Genomic DNA, 24642 nt, shown 5'->3' on the forward strand with positions numbered 1-24642 from the left:
CAACACATCATCACACTTTAATTTGTTGGTTAAAAGAAATTCAGTAGAGGAAGAAGGACGCCGTACTCTATCCATTTGCATTTTTCATTTGGCAGATGCTTTTATTCAAAGTAGGAGAGCATATGAACCATGTGTCAACACGCTAAACAGTACCATTGTTCTGATTCAGCTAGAGTTGTCGGAGATTGAAGATTTGTATTTTATTTCTTGGAAGATCTAGATGCTAGTACCTGTGGTCGGTAGGATGCTAGCTTCAGGAACATCTCTTCAGACTTGGCTTTTGCAGTATTTTGTTGATGGAAGAGAACTTTGTCTCATGGCCCCTCCCAGAGTGAATTATCAGGTAGGAGCCTCGACCAAATATTAGCCCCTTGAACATTGCGGTGCGACATAGGAAGCACACTGGGCCGAGAGCTGGTGGGTGCAGCTCGAGTTTCTCTTGATCTACGCATAAATCTTCTGCCTTTTACGAAAGATTTCCGCAGAATGAAACCACCGTGAGTTTAATGTAATTTTGGACGGCTCCGCTCACAGCAGGCCTTCGTTATTGTGCCAAGAACCAGAGCGTTTAAGAATCAGCCTCAGTCGGATTGCTTCTGTACATCGTTGTCTCCTAGCTGTTTTGGGACTCTTGGTTTCACCACGTTTGTTGCAAGTTTATTGTCAGCACCTGCTCAGATAGGTAGAAAATCTTCTGCGATGCACTTCAAATGTGTGATTGTTATTTCGCTTCCTCTGTACTGGGAAACAGTTGAAGTGCATGTCGGCTCCAGGTCGGAAGAAGTTAGCTAAGGCGTCCCATATGGTCTAGCGGTTAGGATTCCTGGTTTTCACCCAGGCGGCCCGGGTTCAACTCCCGGTATGGGAATTACCATTTTCTCAATTGGTTATTTTCTAATGAAAAAGCTGCTGTTTAGCGGTGAGGCTCTGACGAGTCAGCTGTGTAGGAGATCAAACAAATAGTCACTTATCTCGTATATCAGCCTTTCTTGGCACCTTCTACATTTTAACTCCTTTGCACAATCCAAACTCAAGTGAGCAAACAGTATTTAACCTTGTATTATATGGTGCGTCCTGAGGTCTCAGGCAACAAGTGCTGGACACAAAGTGCTGCGTTCTGGGTGCCGACAACTGAAAAGTACAGAAGGTACATCTGGGACAATTTTTACGAGATGTCTTTACACTATCTTGACGTTTTTAACCACACCTCTACATGGAGAAAATCTTAAACATCCAAAAGAGCTAAAGTGGGCAGTCATGTGGGTACAAAAAGCTTCCTTTGGTTCTAAAACATAATCTCGGTGAACGACTTCATAGCAGCATCACAACACTGTTTGTACTGCATTTGTGAAAAACCATCTGGTTTTCATCTTTTTCATTCCAATGTAAATTTTAACACTTTAAAAAAAAGGTCATCATGCAGAAAAGGGTCATTTTTTTTCCTGGAAGGGTAAAGGTTGCGTTTCGTAAGGGACCGCTGGGATATCTTCTGCAGGATCCAACTGACCAGGCGAGAACAATAAAAAACAACCTATCTTTGCAGGACAAGTCGGCACCAATTAAGCTGGAGCTTGTGAGACAAAATGCTCTGAATGTGGTCCGTCAAAGAGGAGGTGATGCCTCAGACCAAAAAGAAGTTTTTGGTGAGTACATCCTGCAGTTTGGGAAATACAAGGGGAAGTCCTTCCGGTGGCTCCTTGAAAATGATGTGGGGTACACCATCTATCTGATGAAGAACCTTCAGCAAGAAGAGGCTGCAGGAGTCACAATGACCGAGGGGCACAGCAAGAGCAGCCTGGTCTCTTTTATGCAGTACGCCCACAGCTTTGAGGAGATTCTGTCTCTTTTACATTACACGTCCAAAACTCCAGCTGCAACAGCGGCATCACCAGGCGACGATCAGCTGGTTGGTTTCGGAGCTCGTGCCAAGAGTACATGGAAGGAGATTTGGGACGGCAGAGCTGATGGTTACGCGTCCTTTGTAATGGGGGCTAAGTGTTTCCGAGGGACACGGATGCATAAACTGCAACAATACCTGCTGAAGCAGCAGCAGTCTGCCCGTCCGCATGTTCCTGCCACATCTGAGCCCACAGGTCAGTTGTTATTTCCCCTCATTTGGCCTTCAGAAGAGAATCTTTACATTTATGTCAATAAGTATAAACATACTTTGTGCTTTACAAAGAATAAGGTAAAGTATGAAGTTACATTTGAAAAATTCCAAGTGCAGCGTAAAAGCAACCTTTAACTCTTGTTTGTCAACCATACAGAGATGGATGAAGACGCTGAGCTGGAGACTGCAATGCTGAACATCACCCCCTCTAAGCTACTGGTGCAGTGTGAGTGTTTTTTTTCTTAAATGACATCTTGTATTAAATAAGTTGATATATTTAATAAATGTTCCCTAATTTTTACATTTGTTAGCGCCAGCATCATCTGCGTGCTCAGCTGCTGAAGTGAAACACTCCACAGAAACAACGACAGGTTTTTATTCACTTTAGTGTCAGCACTTTTGTGTTGATGAATTATGAAATTAAATGTTCTCCAAAACTGAATATGAATTTTTTTTGTCTAAATGTGTCAGTGTGTTGGCCGTGTGTCACTAACAAATCTGTGTGCTGTTGGCATTATACTAACTGTTCAAGGGGCTATGAATTGATTCCCCCACCACGATGAACTGATAAACCCCCATTCTGGGTAAGTGCTCACTTTGACTGTAAACTTATAAATATTTCAGTTTATTAATACATGAAGACGTGCATGTTCTTGTAATTACATTGTTTACATTCCCTGTTTAGTTTAAAATGTTTGTGACATTATTTGAGAAGGCTTAATGCATCATTTCATTCATTCTATTAAAGTAAGCAGATCTCTTAAGACTATTGATATTATTAACAAGATGTTATGTCTTGCAGAACCATCTACTGTCCTTTTGAAACCACTGATGGTCACTAGAAAGGAACTGCGTCTGTCTCCTGTGGATGGTAAACACATTTTATTTCCGCCTCTCTGATCATATAATTGTCTTCTTTATAACTTTGAATTGAATTTTTTTCTGACTTCCTTTTTAAAGCACCAGCTGTGCCAGCTCTGAAAACACCAGTGCCCCTTCCTAAAGAGCTGATGTTTCTTGTGCAGGAACCATCAGCTTCCACACAATCAAAAAAAGGTGTTTCAGCGACAGGTGTGTTCTAATGTCAAGTTTATGGATACATTGAATCATACATTATAAATGCATGTTTTTAAAACTATCACCTCTTTTACAATGTGTCTCTCTTCATCAGAGGGCAGTATCTCTCGAGCGTGCAGGACCCTTTCTTTTGAGGAATCTAACAAAGATGGTAAGAATGGGTTGCATTAGATATATATGGGTTGAATCATTTCTATGTTTGGAATTGTGAATTTATAGAGACCTCGTCACATGTCTAGAACGTTTTTTTTTTGTTTAACTTTGTTTACAACAGCTTTAATTATTTTATTTGTGCTTTCAGAACCATGTTCCTCTGCTCCTCCTCCTTCAGTGTGTGTTCCACCACCTGTTCGACCGACAGCGCAAAGTAAGAGAGTATTCTGTGGATATAAAAGTGATTAACATATTTAATATCTGTAACAATACTTTATTATTTTTTCTTATTTTCAAACACCCAGGCACACCAACCCTTCCTAGAGTTCCTGCTCCACAGCTTCCTGGAAATGATAATGACACGCGTCAGTGGAAGTGTTCTCATCAACAGAGGATCTGGATGAAGACTGAGTTGGAATCCATGGGTCTGTGGCCAGGCTCTCCTCCTGTGAGCAACCCCATGAAGACCGTGTCACTGTGGCGTTTACCTCCTCAACCTGAGCTGATAGACACAGTCTCTGATCTGCCGTCAGCCAAATATTTTCAGCTTCATCCTTTTTTTATTTGGAAACCTGAAAATGACACCTTGATGGCTAGACTTAAGAGTAACTATGCTCTGCCATGCATTGCGGGGTGTAGCAAAGCACAGGTCACGTGTGCAGGAGTCGGTAGACCTCGTGTGATCGTGGGCATCACAGGTCAGTACTACCTCTTCTCATCTCGGCTGTGCTGCAAAGTCTGCAAGAAAAGGTGGTATGCAGACAACCCACAGTGGCTGGAAAAGCTCCCCAAAAGGTTTACAAATGTACTGGCAGCAATTCTTACTTACAAGAAGGCCATCTGTAGATCTGTGATGGATGAGCTGCGGCGTACCGGAAAATCACCCTCAGACATGGCCAGGCAGGTGATTGAAATGATGCACCTGAAATTTGAACGTGCCGACTTTGCCTACCTCCTCAGTTGCCAGAATGTCCTGGATTCTGAGGCTGGAAATTATGGACAGAAAACCATCACAGGATTCCTAAGAAATGAGACCAAGCCTCCTCCCTTTGGCGAGTATGATGATCCTGATGGATGGAATGGAATCTCTGTGTCTGCAGACTACCTCACTGACTGCCTCCTTTATGAGTACCAGCGACAACAGGTAGCTATTAGAAAGCTACTGCAGGGCACCTTTGGGCAGGCTTTACGTTCTGACCACACCCGGAAAGTGGCAAGGAAAGTTACATTTACCTCTGGCACAATGTCATCTTACGCCACCATGAACGAAAACTGGATGATCCTTTCGTGGGTGATGGTGCAGTCTGAGACGGAAAGGTCAATGGAACCCATGTATCAGGGCCTAGCAAACCGGTACAACATTGCAGGAGTGGAAAAGGCAAGGTACCATTGGGTGGACAGGTGAGTCATTTGAATCATGCAATCGTTTGCCTGCATTTCCTCACAATTCACCATCTGTGCACGTTCTTTTTACTCATAAACTGTTGTTTAGACCTATTAATACTGTAGTTTTAATATGTAATTATACTACAATTAAATTTAATTATACTATAATTAAAAATATATATATTTCTGTTTCAGGGATTGCTGTGCAGCGTTCAGGGTGCCAGATCTGCAGGCTGGAGAACATCTCAACTGGAATGCCTGGAGAACTGCTGATGCTGATATTGCCGAGGCCACTTCTGGTGAACTGCAAAATGCATGCGCATCAAGATCTCGCTTCAATCAGCACATCAATGTCAAGCTCGACCTGTTTCATTGCATGAGGCGCTTTCACCGGGAGTGTGTTTCCGAGCATCATGCTTTATACAGCTCCTTCACCCAGTTCCTGTCTGCTGCTTTCTGTGTGGTGGATCAAGAAGACCTGATGAAGCTCAAGAATGCCTATGCGTTTTGTGGTATTCAGCCAGCCAACCCCACCAAGCAGCACATTCGGGAGCACTGCAGAACAAAGATTCCTGGTTCTCAAGAACTTCTCAAAAGGATTGAGGGGGTCATGCAGCACTTCCATTTGGCAGCTGATCCAAATGGTGTTCACCTCTACAAACCCTCTATGTTGAAGACATGGCGCATTCAGCGTGTCCATATTTTGAGGGGATGTCTGAGTGATCCTGAAGTAGCAGGTGAGATCCTGTATAGGCATGGTGGGACACTGCAGCTTAATCACGTCCAGGGTGAGGGAGCTAAAGTTGATGTCTGGGTGCCAATAAGAGGCACATCACAGCAGGAGGGCTACCACTTCCACCAGGCTCAGTGGGTCACCGGCACACGTGTTTCCTCTGAGTTGTTTCAAGCCCAGGGGATGATGGGAGTGGCACGTTGGAACTTTCAGCGCCTGGTGGACCTGAAATCACCAGGTGTTCGGCTTCCTGGTGTATTTGATCCATCCCTGATCGCAGATCTCAATACTGCGTCTGAAAGGGTGTTCGGAATGCCCAAGTATCCTGCCCTTCTAGTGTCCAGCAAGGATTCTGGGGAGAGGTTTGGGCTAGACTATGTGGAGCCTGGATGTCGCCCTGTTGTGCTAGATTGGGAAAAGCACAAGAGCAAAACTGATCTGCCATTAGATCTTCCAGAGCAAAGCAGACCGTCCACTGCCAGGGCTGGATACCTTTCATCTGACCTTGATCCACATCCAGAGTCAGGTAACGCTTTTTTAAAAGAATATATAGGACGTTATCATACACTTTATGTCTTTAAAGTGACTCTATTAATGCTGTTTTGTTCGTCTAGGATCCATTATCACTTTGCCTGCCCCCTTGCTGTCCTCATGCCATGGTGCTGATGTGGATCTTCAGCCTAAGCCAGGTAAACATTTTACATATGTACAGTGTCATGCTTAAAATGCCCTTTTTCTTTACACATAAAACTAAATACTTGCTAAAAATACATCTTGATGAAAAAAGTATTTCTGCTGCTGCTGTTGTAGAATCTGCTGATACGCTGCCTGTGTCATTGTTCCACCGTGCCTGCACAGAGCCTCAGTCAGAGCCAGGTGAATATTCAAAAAATTAACAAATTAATTTAACAAATGGTATAAGAGCCAAAATATTGATTGCCTGATTTTCTGTGCTATAGGAACAACACATGTACTGCCTCTGCCTATGGTGTCCTCACCTGCAAGCGCTCGTACTGGACCTGTGAAGACTGGTTGAAGGGTGTTTGTGCTAGACCACAAATGGTGGACAACGGCAATGAAGGAGGCAATTGACAACCTGCTTACTGAACATCATGGGAAGAAGGATATGCTCAAACTTGTGGATCAGGAGTATGCAGCAATGGTCCATAACTCCAGTACTGATCCCAACAGCATGCTCCATCCTACTACAAAACTGCACATAGCTCAGTATGTCAAGCACTTGGCCAAATTGCTAAACACCAGTTCTTCGTTAAATACTTCTCCTGAAAAACTACTTCAGACACAGCGACTGTGGCACTCTCTGACAGAGGGGAGCGAGACTACTAGTGTGCCAGTGGTTAAAATTAATCCTGCAGTTGTAAACCCACCAGCACTTGCTCTGACCACACCACTTTCACACGCAACCATTGAGAGGATCGTTGAGGGTATTATGGAGAAGCATCAACAGCAACAACAACAACAACAACCAGAACAAAAAAAGAAACAGATGAAGACTTGTGCTGCCTGCAGACAGCCCAAGTCTCGCTATGAAAGTGATGGTTCCTCCATCCATTTTTTTTACCAGCAAGGACCTGTTGGGTACTTCTACTGTTCCACCAAGGTTTTTAAGGCTTATAGTGGTGAAGGGCTGACAAATCCCATAATGCCTTTTAAAGATTTTATGGAAACAGAGTTCCTCCAGAGGGAACTGGATGACACAAAAAAAAGGGTGGAAGAGAAGGGACAGCAAAAACGAAAAATTCCTGAATCTCCGCATGTAGGTCGCCTGTGTCGGTTTTGTAAAATGGAACTCAAACAAGGTCCAAACAGTCCACACATACATACGGGCTTTCCTGGAATTGCTGGGAAATATGTTTATTGTCCTGCTAAAGTATATTCCATATACAGAGAGCAGGGTATGGAGAAAGAGATGACCTGGAAAGACTTTCAAAAGTCTACTTTTTACAATATGGAAAGACAGAGATGGGTTTCTGGAAAAAAGTAAATGAGAATTTTCCACGTGTAAATATCTTTTGCTTGTTTGTTTTGCCTTTTAAAATGTTGAGAAAACAATAAAAACTATCTAAAAAAGCACTTATCTTCTACTCATTTTTTATATTTATATACATACAAATAAATGGCAAATATTTTCAACTGATGTAAAATATATTTTATTTACAAATGTTATAGCACTACAAAGGTAAGAGACATATGTATTGTAATCGGAGTTTAAATAAAAAAATACTCTTCATAAATGTGAATACATTCGGTGCTGTTAAAAATATTATTTTATGTACATTTGATCAAAAATCCTACAGGGTAATAACATATAGTGAAGAGAACAATAAAAAAATTATTTCAACACTGACATTAAGAATATTTTGTTATGAACATCAACATTTAAATTTCACACATAAAACAATGTTTCAGAGTTGCTTCGAGTGGGATTCGAACCTCCGTGCAAACGAACATAAAAAAAAGATGTGAAAAAATCTGATTGGCTGTGACATCACTCAAGGACCTGGGACAACAGGAGAAGAGCTTCAATCTGATTGGCTGTCAGTGGATACCACCTATCCACGACCGGCCGAGGGGCTCATGCCAGGGATTGTTACCGCCCCGATCTTTGACCTTTGTACTAAAACGTTTAAGCTGTCAGGCAAACACAAGTGAATTTCATCTGTTTACGTGCAGGAAAAGTGTTGTACTTGTGGAACGAGGAACCACATAGAAGGTGGAGGATCTTTGTAATGACAACGTAAGACAATGGTAGGATAACAACTAGGTTTCATTAAACCTCGAGTTAAAGTAGCATTTGCTGCTTTCACACTGACAACAGGCCAACGGTACACAATGAGCCAAAGGTCAATACAACCAAGGCAAAGCGGAAAATAAATAAAACAAATTGCCCATTTCTGAAACGTTAATGTGATTGCACACACACACGTACTATAAAGAGAAGATTTTGGGAGAGAGATTTTTCATGCTTAGCCTTATTTTGACAATTACCCAACAGTAATGGAGGATAACCCTTTTCAAGAAACTACAAGAAAAGGGCAAGGAAACGAACCACCTCACATATCCACACTGGTTTATTGAAAATGCAAGTTACACAGCAAAAAAAAACTTGTGGAATCTTAAGTGACAACTTGATTGTCTCTGATCGTGAAATGTCCTGCATTACGTTGCTCTGGGTAAAAGCAATGCGCACACCATATGGGAGATTCTTGTCATTTGTGTCCAGGTGCCATAGCGAGGAGAGACAAGGGGCACTGAAGGCTTTTTGTGACTGAATATATGAACAGTATTAAACACGAAGACCTTTTTCTGCAAAGGTGAGCCTCGACAGGTAGCATAGGGAGGGCTAAGTCGCACGAAGGAAGCTCCAAAAGCCTCTAATATGGAGAATAAGGCCGTCATTCCCTCTACCTCTCGAATGCCAAGCGAGCGCTCTATCATTTGAGCAAATTCCCGCGCATTATCGGAAAAAGACGCGCATTGCCTTGGCTCAATGAAACGGGGCACACGGGGAAAATGCTTTTCCAAAGCGCCTTGAAATCACAATCTCTGCACACTGCTCGGCTCGTTGGTCTAGGGGCATGATTCTCGCTTTGGGTGCGAGAGGTCCCGGGTTCAAATCCCGGACGAGCCCTGCTTCAAGCGTTCATCGTATTGTGAGGACACTCAAGGTGGCACTATGGCAATCCAGATCATGAAAGCAGGAGAGCCATGGCCTGTTAGCTCAGTTGGCTAGAGCGTGGTGCTAATAACGCCAAGGTCGGGGGTTTGATCCCCGTACTGGCCAAAGGCTTTTCTCTGGCATTCTGTTCCATAATTCAGGGCTTCAGCGCCAGGGGTCGTCCGCGGACTACGATTCGCAAGTCAAGAAATCTGCAAACGTGGCCGAAATAGCTCAGTTGGGAGAGCGTTAGACTGAAGATCTAAAGGTCCCTGGTTCGATCCCGGGTTTCGGCATGCGTCTCTCTGTCCAATGCTTTGCTCTAGTTATAGTGGAGCTCTTGCATTCACAAGACCGTGCGCTCTTTTCTTCGGAATCTGGCATGTCGAAAAACAGCTTCACATTGGGTTTCATGGTGTAATGGTTAGCACTCTGGACTCTGAATCCAGCGATCCGAGTTCAAATCTCGGTGAGACCTCTCATTGAAAGTCTACACCTTTTCGAGGGGCTCATGCCAGGGTTTGTTACCGCCCCGATCTTTGACCTTTGTACTAAAACGTTTAAGCTGTCAGGCAAACACAAGTGAATTTCATCTGTTTACGTGCAGGAAAAGTGTTGTACTTGTGGAACGAGGAACCACATAGAAGGTGGAGGATCTTTGTAATGACAACGTAAGACAATGGTAGGATAACAACTAGGTTTCATTAAACCTCGAGTTAAAGTAGCATTTGCTGCTTTCACACTGACAACAGGCCAACGGTACACAATGAGCCAAAGGTCAATACAACTAAGGCAAAGCGTAAAATAAATATAACAAATTGCCCATTTCTGAAACGTTAATGTGATTGCACACACACACGTACTATAAAGAGAAGATTTGGGGAGAGAGATTTTTCATGCTTAGCCTTATTTTGACAATTGCCCAACAGTAATGGAGCATAACCCTTTTCAAGAAACTACAAGAAAAGGGCAAGGAAACGAACCACCTCACATATCCACACTGGTTTATTGAAAATGCAAGTTACACAGCAAAAAAAAACTTGTGGAATCTTAAGTGACAACTTGATTGTCTCTGATCGTGAAATGTCCTGGATTACGTTGCTCTGGGTAAAAGCAATGCGCACACCATATGGGAGATTCTTGTCATTTGTGTCCAGGTGCCATAGCGAGGAGAGACAAGGGGCACTGAAGGCTTTTTGTGACTGAATATATGAACAGTATTCAACACGAAGACCTTTTTCTGCAAAGGTGAGCCTCGACAGGTAGCACAGGGAGGGCTAAGTCGCACGAAGGAAGCTCCAAAAGCCTTTAATATGGAGAATAAGGCCGTCATTCCCTCTACCTCTCGAATGCCAAGCGTGCGCTCTATCATTTGAGCAAATTCCCGCGCATTATCGGAAAAAGACACGCATTGCCTTGGCTCAATGAAACGGGGCACACAGGGAAAATGCTTTTCCAAAGCGCCTTGAAATCACAATCGCTGCACACTGCTCGGCTCGTTGGTCTAGGGGCATGATTCTCGCTTTGGGTGCGAGAGGTCCCGGGTTCAAATCCCGGACGAGCCCTGCTTTAAGCGTTCATCGTATTGTGAGGACACTCAAGGTGGCACTATGGCAATCCAGATCATGAAAGCAGGAGACCCATGGCCTGTCAGCTCAGTTGGCTAGAGCGTGGTGCTAATAACGCCAAGGTCGCCCCGTACTGGCCAAAGGCTTTTCTCTGGCATTCTGTTCCATAATTCAGGGCTTCAGCGCCAGGGGTCGTCCGCGGACTACGATTCGCAAGTCAAGAAATCTGCAAACGTGGCCGAAATAGCTCAGTCGGGAGAGCGTTAGACTGAAGATCTAAAGGTCCCTGGTTCGATCCCGGGTTTCGGCATGCGTCCCTCTGTCCAATGCTTTGCTCTAGTTATAGTGGAGCTCTTGCATTCACAAGACCGTGCGCTCTTTTCTTCGGAATCTTGCATGTCCAAAACAGCTTCACATTGGGTTTCATGGTGTAATGGTTAGCACTCTGGACTCTGAATCCAGCGATCCGAGTTCAAATCTCGGTGAGACCTCTCATTGAAAGTCTAAACCTTTTCGAGGGGCTCATGCCAGGGATTGTTACCGCCCCGATCTTTGACCTTTGTACTAAAACTTTAAGCTGTCAGGCAAACACAAGTGAATTTCATCTGTTTACGTGCAGGAAAAGTGTTGTACTTGTGGAACGAGGAACCACATAGAAGGTGGAGGATCTTTGTAATGACAACGTAAGACAATGGTAGGATAACAACTAGGTTTCATTAAACCTCGAGTTAAAGTAGCATTTGCTGCTTTCACACTGACAACAGGCCAACGGTACACAATGAGCCAAAGGTCAATACAACCAAGGCAAAGCGGAAAATAAATATAACAAATTGCCCATTTCTGAAACGTTAATGTGATTGCACACACACACGTACTATAAAGAGAAGATTTGGGGAGAGAGATTTTTCATGCTTAGCCTTATTTTGACAATTACCCAACAGTAATGGAGGATAACCCTTTTCAAGAAACTACAAGAAAAGGGCAAGGAAACGAACCACCTCACATATCCACACTGGTTTATTGAAAATGCAAGTTACACAGCAAAAAAAAACTTGTGGAATCTTAAGTGACAACTTGATTTTCTCTGATCGTGAAATGTCCTGCATTACGTTGCTCTGGGTAAAAGCAATGCGCACACCATATGGGAGATTCTTGTCATTTGTGTCCAGGTGCCATAGCGAGGAGAGACAAGGGGCACTGAAGGCTATTTGTGACTGAATATATGAACAGTATTCAACACGAAGACCTTTTTCTGCAAAGGTGAGCCTCGACAGGTAGCATAGGGAGGGCTAAGTCGCACGAAGGAAGCTCCAAAAGCCTCTAATATGGAGAATAAGGCCGTCATTCCCTCTACCTCTCGAATGCCAAGCGAGCGCTCTATCATTTGAGCAAATTCCCGCGCATTATCGGAAAAAGACGCGCATTGCTTTGGCTCAATGAAACGGGGCACGCGGGGAAAATGCTTTTCCAAAGCGCCTTGAAATCACAATCGCTGCACACCGCTCGGCTCGTTGGTCTAGGGGCATGATTCTCGCTTTGGGTGCGAGAGGTCCCGGGTTCAAATCCCGGACGAGCCCTGCTTTAAGCGTTCATCGTATTGTGAGGACACTCAAGGTGGCACTATGGCAATCCAGATCATGAAAGCAGGAGACCCATGGCCTGTTAGCTCAGTTGGCTAGAGCGTGGTGCTAATAAAGCCAAGGTCGCGGGTTCGATCCCCGTACTGTCCAAAGGCTTTTCTCTGGCATTCTGTTCCATAATTCAGGACTTCAGCGCCAGGGGTCGTCCGCGGACTACGATTCGCAAGTCAAGAAATCTGCTAACGTGGCCGAAATAGTTCAGTTGGGAGAGCGTTAGACTGAAGATCTAAATGTCCCTGGTTCGATCCCGGGTTTCGGCATGCGTCCCTCTGTCCAATGCTTTGCTCTAGTTATAGTGGAGCTCTTGCATTCACAAGACCGTGCGCTCTTTTCTTCGGAATCTGGCATGTCGAAAACAGCTTCACATTGGGTTTCATGGTGTAATGGTTAGCACTCTGGACTCTGAATCTGGCGATCCGAGTTCAAATCTCGGTGAGACCTCTCATTGAAAGTCTACACCTTTTCGAGGGGCTCATGCCAGGGATTGTTACCGCTTTGACCTTTGTACTAAAACGTTTAAGCTCTCAGGCAAACACAAGTGAATTTCATCTGTTTACGTGCAGGAAAAGTGTTGTACTTGTGGAACGAGGAACCACATAGAAGGTGGAGGATCTTTGTAATGACAACGTAAGACAATGGTAGGATAACAACTAGGTTTCATCAAACCTCGAGTTAAAGTAGCATTTGCTGCTTTCACACTGACAACAGGCCAACAGTACACAATGAGCCAAAGGTCAATACAACCAAGGTAAAGCGGAAAATAAATATAACAAATTGCCCATTTCTGAAACGTTAATGTGATTGCACACACACACGTACTATAAAGAGAAGATTTGGGGAGAGAGATTTTTCATGCTTAGCCTTATTTTGACAATTACCCAACAGTAATGGAGGATAACCCTTTTCAAGAAAGTACAAGAAAAGGGCAAGGAAACGAACCACCTCACATATCCACACTGGTTTATTGAAAATGCAAGTTACACAGCAAAAAAAAACTTGTGGAATCTTAAGTGACAACTTGATTGTCTCTGATCGTGAAATGTCCTGCATTACGTTGCTCTGGGTAAAAGCAATGCACACACCATATGGGAGATTCTTGTCATTTGTGTACAGGTGCCATAGCGAGGAGAGACAAGGGGCACTGAAGGCTTTTTGTGACTGAATATATGATCAGTATTCAACACGAAGACCTTTTTCTGCAAAGGTGAGCCTCAACAGGTAGCATAGGAAGGGTGTGAGAATCTGGATTTCGTCCTGTCCTCTACAAATATTGCATCTGTGTTTAATACAAAGTTCATGTATCATATGTATTCATTCCTATTAATTCATATTAATATTAGCTTCTATTCATATAAGATGTGCCTTTCATTCTTGTTGTTTAACCTCGTTGAAAGTTCTATCATGTCATGCTGTCTTATGTTGATATAAGTATCTGTTGTTCTCCATATCAAGGTTCCTAATGATGCCTATGGACGATTGTTCTGTTGTTGTAATAATGAATATGTAATCATATCTGATTGTTCAGGAGGAAAGACTAAACAGAAAGTCTGGTGATTTTCCACTGTTTAGGTGGTTTTATATGACGCCTCCTAAGAGAAAATTATAAGTATTAGTCCTAAAACAATAAACATTGGACTCTGATTGAACAAGCACTTGTGTCTGTGTCAAACTTTGTCTCCAGGCCTGAAACTCTGTGTGTTCCGTCGACTAGACTCTTCAACCATAGAATATTGTTAGACAAGGGGACATACGAAGTTTACATTCTTTCAGTTGGGGGCTCGTCTGAGGGGAGACTCTTCTCTCATTGAACGAAAGAGAACAAAATACCTCTGGCACACTGACGATCGGACACAGACCTACATTAAAAGGGGTAAGTGTTTTTCTATACAGTTTTTATGACTTAAAGAAATCTAACGCTTACCCTGTAGGATTCTTGTGTGTTTAAATTCATGTTAGTGGGAGTTGATTCTCCCATTGTTGTAACACTGAGGCTGGCAACAGTAATTAGTAAAATAATTATTAACGAATATGAATAGGTTTCAATTCATGTTAGTGGGATTCGACTTCCCATTGTTGTGACAGCGAGGCTGGCAACAGTAATTAATAAAATAATTATTAACGCACGAATATGAATGCTTAATGCAGTCTTGATCACACTGTAATTTGGGATCGAAGTGTTAGCTTTGAGGTAAAGGCTTTGTTACTCACAAAAAATAAATAAAAAGAAATAAAATCTGTTTAATGGTTATTCTAAAAGATAAATTCTTACAGTTAAAATTGAAAATATTATTGATATCACTGTTACTGCATGTATTGAGATATTGGTGTCAGAAAAGGACGGTGAATGTAATATCCACCTCTGAACACAAAATAATACATGCAGCACTGTTGAAACTGTTGGTCGATTGAACACGAGGGTTTTTCTTTGTTTTGTCTGTACTGTACTATTTATCACCGCCGGGTATATATAGAGTGTAAGATGGGAAATTCTGTTTCGAGGCCACTGCCGGGCGAAACGCCAGTCGCATTTATGTACAGAAATAATCGAGGATTTTATACAGATCCATATGTTAGCAATATCGCAGGATGGTCGGAGGGAATGAAACCGAAAATTGATTTTCCCTATCCGAGGGAAGGTTCATTTGCTGATGAGTGTATGTTACTGGCAGGGGGCATGTCAACGGGAGGTTGGGGAGACCCAACATGGGATTATCCATACATGAATAAAGCTTATACAGTATGGAAAGACATGAAAAAGGTTTGGGACCAGGGTCCGGAAAAATCTAAAATTATTGCGTATGCAAAGCAAAACCAGTGGCCATTTGAAAAGCCACCGGGATATACGAACCCTTGCCAGACACAGTTTTCTCCCTCTGCACCATCACTGCCGATAAAACCAAAAGAGATAAAACCGGAAAAGTTAATTGATAAACCTAATGTAACAACAAACCTTCAAAATTCAATGGGTTGGGTAAGAGCTGGAAACACGCTAAATGAAAGACCGTTAAGAATGTCTGATATGGAGGCGATCTGTAAAAGCTTGCCTTTTCCACAGGATGCGGGTAAATATGTATCAATTTTGCAAACACATACAAAATATGGGCATTTTACAGGAAGAGATTTCCGAGCGGTGTTGTTAAGAAAACTAGAGAAAGATGTAACAGAGGAAATGCTGATTGAAAAATGTCCCGCATTATTACTTGACAATGATAAAATCACAAATAGCGGTACAGCTGCAAACCCACACGAGATGTTTTGGGAGACGGCTGCTAATGTTGAAACATTTTTCAAACAGCTAAGAGAGTTTCTTGATGAACGCTTAGGGAATCAACAGGACTTATCATATGCTGCAGGCACTAAGCAGGCAGCGAAGGAATCAGCTGCTCAATTTTTTTGTGCGTTTTAAGAAAGCATGGGTCGAAGATTCTAAATTGCCTATGAATAATGATATAAAGCCTCTATTTGTCAATACTCTGTTAAATAACATGAATCCGAAACAAGCGCAGTTAATCAGAATAACAACTTCAAACTTGCATGATATGACTTTAGATGCTCTAGGAAAGCGAATCAGAGAGCTGGATAGCTCTGGGGGGTTTTCTGTAAAACAGGAACATGCTATGTTTACAGGCTATCCCGAAAAGAGGAGGACTGAACAAACAGCTGTAAACCCTAGCCAAAGGAAGAAGTCTGAGGTCATTTGCTTTTGTTGCGGAAGGAGGGGCCATTACAAACGAGAGTGCAGACACTTGCGCAAGCCGATTTCTGGTGAGACACACACACAACAACCCACACCACCCAGCAGACATGAGACCACGGGTGCTCCATATGAGACCACGGCTGCTCCATACCCAACCCAGTGGCCCTCAAATCAAGAATAGGGGTGCCCACAGAGTGATCAGAGTGATATCAGTTCTGATTTATGTATGATGACCCTGACCTTTTCGAATAATGGGGAGGATTTGCCTTATTTTTTCCTTATGATAAACGGCCAGCCTCAAACCTGTCTGCTTGATACAGGCGCAGATGCTTCGTCTATGACTTCTAACAGTTATGAGGGTCCTATTACTAATCAAATTATTCACTCTGTGGGAATTTCCGGAACTGACATTGTTTGTACTGTAACACCCCCTTTACAGGTTGCAGCCTCTGGCATTAAACCATTCTTCCACAAATTCACAATTATTCCAGGTGCTCCACTAAATCTTTTAGGTCGTGATATGATGCATAAATTAGGCATGGACATTAAGTTTACTGATAACAAGGTTGTTTTTTCCTTTCTGTCTAGTTTACAGGCATCCGTCGATCCTCTGCCTACAAGTGGACAGATAAGCGGCTCAAGGGTAACTCCCTCCGGTAGCAGCATATCTATAGGGGCGGACACCATGATTAACCCTTTGTTATGGTCTCAGTTCAGGGATGAAACTGGTTTCATTGACATGGAACCTTATCAGGCTAAACTTAAAACAAACAAGCCTGTCTACATTAAACAATACCCTTTGTCTAAAGATAAGGAACAAGGCATTCAACATTTGATTGAAAACTTTGTCAAGCAGGGTGTCCTCGAACAAACACACTCACCATATAACACACCAATCAATCCTGTTTTGAAAGCGGATGGGAAAACTTGGAGATTAACTCAAGATTTAAGGGCAGTTAATCAGTTAATTATACCACTCGCACCAATTGTGCCTGATGTTTTGACTGTTATGAATTCAGTGCCACATTCGCACAAGTATTTTACAGTAATTGATTTGTGTGCAGCCTTTTTCTCTGTACCTGTACACCCAGATACTCAGCCTTTGTTAGCATTTACATTTAAGGGGCAGCAATATTCATGGAAACGCCTTGCTCAGGGCTATGTAGACTCACCCGCTGTCTTTTCTGCAGCAGTGCACAGAACTTTGGCCAAAATGACTGATTTGCCTTCAACAGTGTGTGTGCTTCAGTTTGCAGATGACATACTCGTGTCGGGGGAGACGGAGGAGGACTGTGAAAAAGCATCTATAATTGTTTGCAATGTACTTGCCGAAACAGGTTTTAAAGCCTCGAAAGAGAAACTGCAATGGGTTCAATCCAATGTAACCTATCTGGGACATGTGTTGATGCAAGGTCTCAGAGCAATATCTACAGATAGGGTCCAGCTGATCAGAAAGGTTAAGTCCCCACGAACAATACAGGAGCTACAAAGCTTTCTGGGACTAATTAACTATTGTAGACAGTGGATACCGGACTGTGCGATTCACGATAGGCACCTGAGGGGTCTGATAGAGGTCTGATAGATCACAAAGCTCCGCCAAACACAGCATTGGAGTGGACTGCGGAAGCTGATGAACATTTCAATGCTTTGAAAGCAGCCATCACGACAGCACCAGCATTGGGCCTGCCGGACTACACAAAACCTTTTCACTTGCATGTTAGGGAGACAGTGGGTGCAGCTCTAGGGGTCCTATTGCAACTTCATGGCTCAACATATAGGCCAGTTGCATATCTGTCTAAAAAGTTAGATAACATAGTCACAGGTATGCCAGCATGTCTTCGTGCTGTGGCTGAAGCTGCTCTGATTGTACAGATGGCTGAGAAAACTGTGCTGTCACACCCTTTAATATTGTATGCATCCAATCAGGTAGGTGTAATTTTACACAACATGCAAACACAACACATGACAGCGCAACGACGCTCAGGTTACGAGGCTACTCTGCTGGCAACAACAAAATCTTAGCATTCAAACAACAGCAAACGTTAATCCTGCTTTGCTGGGTATTTTGGGTATGGTAGACATGGCAGATTTTAATGTTGAACATGATTGCATCTTTGAACTGACCACTTCTTACTCTTCTAGGTTCGATCTGTTGGACACGCCCCTAGAGGGGGGAGAACACATTTATGTTGATGGGTCTTGTTCAAAGCCATCTGACGGTGTCTACCTCTGTGGCTATGCTGTGGTTTCCGAGACAGGAGAGGTAAAAGAAGCTTTTGCTTTAGATTACAATTCGGCTCAAGCTGCAGAGTTGATAGCATTAATACGGGCCTGTGAGCTGATGACAGGAAAGAGAGTAACAATTCACACCGATTCTCGGTATGCTTGGAGTGTTCTTCACCATTATGCCAGAATGTGGGAAGCGAGAAGTTTTAAAACTGCTGATGGAAAGCCAATAGCACATGCAAATCTGATAGGACAGTTGACTGAAGCAGTTCAGCTTCCGCTCGAAGTGGCCATAGTAAAGGTCAAGGGTCACGCTTCGGGGGAGGATGAACAGACTATAGGCAACAGAAGGGCTGATGAAGCCGCAAAGGCAGCAGCCCAAGCTCAGATTAAATCACCATTTCATCCAAAAAATGAATCAAAGGTAGCAATGACGGTGCACATAACGAATGTATCTGACATTGATATCAAATTCCTGCAAAGTCAAACAACACAGGGAGACTTAGAGCATTGGAGGAAAAATGTTTGCACTCCTGATAAGGAAGGGATTATAAGAGATGGACAGGGTAGAATAGCACTACCGAAATTAGGGTTAATCATCTTAATTAGACATTACCATGGGTTATCTCACACAAGTTGTGCAAATGTAGTTCAAGCAATTAACCAATTGTACTGTATAGCCGATGTTCATAGAACAGCAAAGCTTGTTTTGGATGCATGCTTAACATGTGCTCAGGTAAATCCGCACAAATCAGCTAAGCACGATGCATTGACACATCCGGAAGCTCCTTTTCAACATTTACAAATTGATTTTACGCACATGCCGCCAATAGGTAACTTAAAATATCTTTTGGTAATTGTGGATCGATTCTCAAAGTGGCCTGAAGCATTTCCATGCGCAAAGGAAGATGCTAAAACAGTGGTAAAAATCTTAACGAAGGAGATTGTGCCAAGGTGGGGCGTACCGGCCAGATTGGAATCGGATAACGGGACGAGTTTCACGTCAAAGGTAACACAGCTCTTAGCAAAAGTGTTGTCTATTGATTGGCATTTTAATATTCCATATCATCCGCAAAGTGCAGCAGTCGTGGAGAGATGTAATCGAACACTGAAAACACGACTAACAAAAGCTGTACTCGATACAGGAAGAAAGTGGGTTGATTTATTGCCCGCAGTCTTGGCAGAAATAAGAATGACCCCATCTTCCACGACAAAATTGTCACCGTTCGAGGTACTAATGGGTAGACCTTTCCCGACCCCGTGGGTCAAAGGCCGGTCTGGTATTTCTTGTTTAGGTGATCTTCAGGTGATCCAGGAAGACTACGTGACCTCCCTAGTCGAAAAGTTAAATTCGATATGTGCTGATGTTTCTTTGTGCCTTCCTCTTCCCTCAGAAAACCCTACTCATAACTTTGTTCCAGGACATAAGGTCTTTGTGAGGAATCTGAAGCCAACAAAGGTTGGAGAACCAAAGTACCACGGACCAGCGACTCTGATTGCCGTAACACGGACTGGAGTTCTGACGGACTACCAGCCACAGTGGATACACGCTTCCAGACTGAAGTTGTGTTCTTCAGGAGAGCAGGCAAGCTCCAATTTAACATAGAATCTCAACAGGGGATTCACCTCAATACATCTCAGGGTAGAGAAAGCACTGACTAAGCTGAGGACAGAACTACCTTTTGTGAGGTAGGGGCCACCCAAAGCAAGAAGATAGGAGGCCCATTGAGCCAACAGTGCTGACTCCGTAGCTTCCCCTGAGGTGCATTGAGGGCCAAATTGAATCATTGAAATTATCCTAATCAATTTCCTATGGAATTCTTAGATATCAATTCTTACACTGCGTGCACACTAGCAGAAGCCCTTATTGTGTTCGGCCCAGATCTTCTTAACGCAGTAAAAACGACCATAGGAATTGCCCCTGACCCAACGAGAGTAGTGCTGCAACGTGGAATACCAGGTAGCCTAGTTCTGTATGCTTTCAGGCTAGAGGAGGGGGAATTAGTTGTAAGCAAGAGAGACTGCCCACATCCACAATGATTGAACCTAACAGGCCGTGGCATCCGTTCAGGCAGCCAGGTATGTGTGGACTGCGTGGAACAACGATTATTCTAGTCCTAATAAGTATAATAATCACTGGTATAATCCTAAGTCAAGAAGTAAAATTAGAGAGAAATGAAACTCTCGCCACACGGCCAAAACGGGAAGTAGATGAAAGTTTCCCTGATAAAGAGACGATCAAGGTCACTCTTAGGGCAGGCAGCAGTGCAAGCTTCCTTTGTGACCCAATATCTTTAACCATGGGGGCAGCTGGCAATATCGAAGCAGTTAGGGAACAATTCGGAGAAAGTCTGTATATCTGCAAGGGATCGTGTAGGTGGTCAGAGGTAATAGCGTATCATGGCCCTGAAGCCTTAGGCACCGACCCCAGGTTTGAAATAAAGATTGTAAAGTTACCCTAGAGAGTAATGTGGGATGGAAAACGTTGTGTATATTTTGGTAAGGCAAAAACCATTCCTATAGAGTCTCTTCCTTCGCTTCTTGGTCCAGACCATAAGGAAAGTTATGCAGGGATAATGAATGTTACCATAAGAGAGGTTACATTTCGAGATGAAGGAATTTACTACTGCGTATGGGCCTTATTGGGTAAAGACCGTTATCAGGAAGTTCAAATTAAAATAGAACCACCAACGATGAGGGAAATAAAAGAAAGAATTAAGGAACTAAGTGCAAACCCGATACCCAGCTATTCAAATAAGCAAAGAGAAGCACCACAGGATATTGAATTTTTTATGGGTTCTAATCTCGACCAAGAAACTAAAAAAGTAAGAGTTGCAAAATCTAAATGTGGTGGTAATTATGCATGTGCCTTAGCCTTATTGCAGAGAGAAGTCTTAGCAGATGAGGTTAGAGGAGATTGTTGGGTATGTATACAGCTCCACTCAATGTGGAGAACACAGGAGCTTACAGCAGACATGCTAGTAAATGGTAAGGGTGATTGCAATATGCCAAAACAAATGTCTTTAATTGTACAAATGACTCTGAATATTCGAGAAGGAAGACCACCAACATCCGTAATGCGAGACTATAACTGTTCGTATACAGGAGAACCTTTTCAAGGTCCTGCCTTTTATGTAAATGCTCGTCCCGCAGAATTATGTGTGTGTTCCAAATCAGGCAGACATATAGTAGGAATGTCCGATTGTAGAAATGAAATTACTTTGTCTCAATCAAATAACGGACATCATAATTGCATCATACAATATCTCAATAAAACTACTGAGGGATTTGAATGTCCATTTTCACACTTAGACAGTTCACCAGGAATGGTGTGGGTTTGTGGTGAAACTGCATATTACCATTTAGATGCAGGGGAATGGAAAGGTTGTTGTTATGCTGCTATTTTGTCCACAGGAACTAGTATAATGGAAAAGACAAATCTGGCCACATCTCTGAATAGACATAAAAGGGAAGTAAAACTGCCAAATTATTATGCAGGCCATAAGACTAGTGATCCATGGACTACTCCTTGGGAGAACGTGGGATGGTCCCTAGCAGGTTTGTTTACAGGAACCGGTACTACTGTTGCTCTGAATAAAATTAATGCTCTGGCATGGCAAGTTCTTTCTTTGGAATATGACACAGCACAAGCTTTAAACTCAATCTCTAACGAATTAAAGAAAATGAGAGTTGCCGTCGTGCAACATAGACTTGCTTTGGATATATTAACAGCAGAGAAAGGAGGAGTGTGCAAAATGCTAGGAGTATCTTGTTGTTTTTCAATTCCAGATTATGCAGACAATATCACCGACGTTGTGAAGCACATGAGAGAATCAGTTTGTGAACCCACACCGGTAGATGCAACATGGTTTCAATGGTTGGACAGCCTATCCGGGGGATGGGGATATTGGATAACCGGTTCAGTAATTCCAGTTGTGATGACCATCTTAGCCTTGTTATTATTTTTGCCATGCATGTTGCAGTGTGTGGTGGGATGTGTTAAAAGATCTGTTACTTCTTTTACAACCAAAGGAACCGATCGAATGATGTTAGCAAAAAGAACGACTGACGTCAACCAGGCTATGCTGGTTAGACGCACATCTAAAGGTTATCGTCCGAAAGATCAGAATCAAACTTGGGGATCCATATTTGATCATAACAGCGATACGGACGAGGATGATATTGATTGTGTTCAAACGCAGGAGTTAGAACCAGAACCAATACCGGTGATAGAAGAACCAAGAAATGTTGATGGACGTGACAATGTAATGGAAGGAGATAATGGGCTTGACGATTCGGTAATTGAGATTGGCACGGTAGATGATGAAGAGTAGATATAATTATGTTTATGTTTTCGTTTTTATTGAGGGTGATTGGTGTTGTTATGTTTTTATTACAAATCAGTCCGATTGATCTTTTACCTCAAAGAGCAGCTTGCAAACCAGAAAACCACATAAAAATACGCAAATGCAACAATCCTTTTATTAAAGATTTTGTATTAACCTTTTGATTAACCTTTTGTACTACTCTATATATATTTGTTCTTTAAAGGGACACAGGACTGCTTGTAAGACCGTTGGTCTGAAAGTGGCCATTGTGAGAATCTGGATTTCGTCCTGTCCTCTACAAATATTGCATCTGTGTTTAATACAAAGTTCATTTATCATATGTATTCATTCCTATTAATTCCTATTAATATTAGCTTCTATTCATATAAGATGTGCCTTTCATTCTTGTTGTTTAACCTCGTTGAAAGTTCTATCATGTCATGCTGTCTTATGTTGATATAAGTATCTGTTGTTCTCCATATCAAGGTTCCTAATGATGCCTATGGACGATTGTTCTGTTGTTGTAATAATGAATATGTAATCATATCTGATTGTTCAGGAGGAAAGACTAAACAGAAAGTCTGGTGATTTTCCACTGTTTAGGTGGTTTTATATGACGCCTCCTAAGAGAAAATTATAAGTATTAGTCCTAAAACAATAAACATTGGACTCTGATTGAACAAGCACTTGTGTCTGTGTCAAACTTTGTCTCCAGGCGACTAGACTCTTCAACCATAGAATATTGTTAGACAAGGGGACATAAGAAGTTTACATTCTTTCAGAGGGCTAAGTCGCACGAAGGAAGCTCCAAAAGCCTCTAATATGGAGAATAAGGCCGTCATTCCCTCTACCTCTCGAATGCCAAGCGAGCGCTCTATCATTTGAGCAAATTCCCGCGCATTATCGGAAAAAGACGCGCATTGCCTTGGCTCAATGAAACGGGGCACACGGGGAAAATGCTTTTCCAAAGCGCCTTGAAATCACAATCGCTGCACACCACTCGGCTCGTTGGTCTAGGGGCATGATTCTCGCTTTGGGTGCGAGAGGTCCCGGGTTCAAATCCCGGACGAGCCCTGCTTTAAGCGTTCATCGTATTGTGAGGACACTCAAGGTGGCACTATGGCAATCCAGATCATGAAAGCAGGAGACCCATGGCCTGTTAGCTCAGTTGGCTAGAGCGTGGTGCTAATAACGCCGAGGTCGCCCCGTACTGGCCAAAGGCTTTTCTCTGGCATTCTGTTCCATAATTCAGGGCTTCAGCGCCAGGGGTCGTCCGCGGACAACGATTCGCAAGTCAAGAAATCTGCAAACGTTGCCGAAATAGCTCAGTCGGGAGAGCGTTAGACTGAAGATCTAAAGGTCCCTGGTTCGATCGCGGTTTTCGGCATGCGTCCCTCTGTCCAATGCTTTGCTCTAGTTATAGTGGAGCTCTTGCATTCACAAGACCGTGCGCTCTTTTCTTCGGAATCTTGCATGTCGAAAACAGCTTCACGTTGGGTTTCATGGTGTAATGGTTAGAACTCTGGACTCTGAATCCAGCGATCCGAGTTCAAATCTCGGTGAGACCTCTCATTGAAAATCTACACCTTTTCGAGGGGCTCATGCCAGGGATTGTTACCGCCCCGATCTTTGACCTTTGTACTAAAACGTTTAAGCTGTCAGGCAAACACGAGTGAATTTCATCTGTTTACATGCAGGAAAAGTGTTGTACTTGTGGAACGAGGAACCACATAGAAGGTGGAGGATCTTTGTAATGACAACGTAAGACAATGGTAGGATAACAACTAGGTTTCATTAAACCTCGAGTTAAAGTAGCATTTGCTGCTTTCACACTGACAACAGGCCAACGGTACACAATGAGCCAAAGGTCAATACCTTACCTACGATTCGCAAGCCTTATTTTGACAATTGCCCAACAGTAATGGAGGATAACCCTTTTCAAGAAACTACAAGAAAAGGGCAAGGAAACGAACCACCTCACATATCCACACTGGTTTATTGAAAATGCAAGTTACACAGCAAAAAAAAACTTGTGGAATCTTAAG

The 24642-nt window shown here is 42.9% G+C and overlaps 16 non-coding genes across 16 annotated transcripts; all 16 read left to right on the plus strand.

The window, feature by feature from the left end:
* The first annotated feature begins 424 nt into the window (after positions 1-424).
* On the plus strand, positions 425-541 carry LOC130416221 (U5 spliceosomal RNA). Its single transcript, XR_008906055.1, has one exon. It is a non-coding gene; the product is annotated as a U5 spliceosomal RNA (small nuclear RNA).
* Positions 542-796: 255 nt separating this feature from the next.
* Positions 797-868, plus strand: trnae-uuc (transfer RNA glutamic acid (anticodon UUC)). Its single transcript has one exon. It is a non-coding gene; the product is annotated as a tRNA-Glu (tRNA).
* An 8171-nt stretch (positions 869-9039) lies between these two features.
* trnap-ugg (transfer RNA proline (anticodon UGG)) lies at positions 9040-9111 on the plus strand. Its single transcript has one exon. It is a non-coding gene; the product is annotated as a tRNA-Pro (tRNA).
* Positions 9112-9190: 79 nt separating this feature from the next.
* On the plus strand, positions 9191-9264 carry trnai-aau (transfer RNA isoleucine (anticodon AAU)). Its single transcript has one exon. It is a non-coding gene; the product is annotated as a tRNA-Ile (tRNA).
* Positions 9265-9361: 97 nt separating this feature from the next.
* Positions 9362-9434, plus strand: trnaf-gaa (transfer RNA phenylalanine (anticodon GAA)). The gene has a single exon. It is a non-coding gene; the product is annotated as a tRNA-Phe (tRNA).
* Positions 9435-9544: 110 nt separating this feature from the next.
* On the plus strand, positions 9545-9616 carry trnaq-cug (transfer RNA glutamine (anticodon CUG)). Its single transcript has one exon. It is a non-coding gene; the product is annotated as a tRNA-Gln (tRNA).
* Positions 9617-10631: 1015 nt separating this feature from the next.
* On the plus strand, positions 10632-10703 carry trnap-ugg (transfer RNA proline (anticodon UGG)). Its single transcript has one exon. It is a non-coding gene; the product is annotated as a tRNA-Pro (tRNA).
* Positions 10704-10943: 240 nt separating this feature from the next.
* trnaf-gaa (transfer RNA phenylalanine (anticodon GAA)) lies at positions 10944-11016 on the plus strand. Its single transcript has one exon. It is a non-coding gene; the product is annotated as a tRNA-Phe (tRNA).
* Positions 11017-11125: 109 nt separating this feature from the next.
* Positions 11126-11197, plus strand: trnaq-cug (transfer RNA glutamine (anticodon CUG)). Its single transcript has one exon. It is a non-coding gene; the product is annotated as a tRNA-Gln (tRNA).
* Positions 11198-12211: 1014 nt separating this feature from the next.
* trnap-ugg (transfer RNA proline (anticodon UGG)) lies at positions 12212-12283 on the plus strand. The gene has a single exon. It is a non-coding gene; the product is annotated as a tRNA-Pro (tRNA).
* A 79-nt stretch (positions 12284-12362) lies between these two features.
* trnai-aau (transfer RNA isoleucine (anticodon AAU)) lies at positions 12363-12436 on the plus strand. The gene has a single exon. It is a non-coding gene; the product is annotated as a tRNA-Ile (tRNA).
* Positions 12437-12533: 97 nt separating this feature from the next.
* Positions 12534-12606, plus strand: trnaf-gaa (transfer RNA phenylalanine (anticodon GAA)). Its single transcript has one exon. It is a non-coding gene; the product is annotated as a tRNA-Phe (tRNA).
* Positions 12607-12715: 109 nt separating this feature from the next.
* trnaq-cug (transfer RNA glutamine (anticodon CUG)) lies at positions 12716-12787 on the plus strand. The gene has a single exon. It is a non-coding gene; the product is annotated as a tRNA-Gln (tRNA).
* A 10812-nt stretch (positions 12788-23599) lies between these two features.
* On the plus strand, positions 23600-23671 carry trnap-ugg (transfer RNA proline (anticodon UGG)). The gene has a single exon. It is a non-coding gene; the product is annotated as a tRNA-Pro (tRNA).
* A 240-nt stretch (positions 23672-23911) lies between these two features.
* Positions 23912-23984, plus strand: trnaf-gaa (transfer RNA phenylalanine (anticodon GAA)). Its single transcript has one exon. It is a non-coding gene; the product is annotated as a tRNA-Phe (tRNA).
* Positions 23985-24093: 109 nt separating this feature from the next.
* On the plus strand, positions 24094-24165 carry trnaq-cug (transfer RNA glutamine (anticodon CUG)). Its single transcript has one exon. It is a non-coding gene; the product is annotated as a tRNA-Gln (tRNA).
* The last annotated feature ends 477 nt before the right edge of the window (positions 24166-24642 follow it).

The sequence above is a fragment of the Triplophysa dalaica genome, unplaced genomic scaffold (assembly GCF_015846415.1).
Source record: "Triplophysa dalaica isolate WHDGS20190420 unplaced genomic scaffold, ASM1584641v1 Contig2, whole genome shotgun sequence".
Lineage (NCBI taxonomy): Eukaryota > Metazoa > Chordata > Actinopteri > Cypriniformes > Nemacheilidae > Triplophysa > Triplophysa dalaica.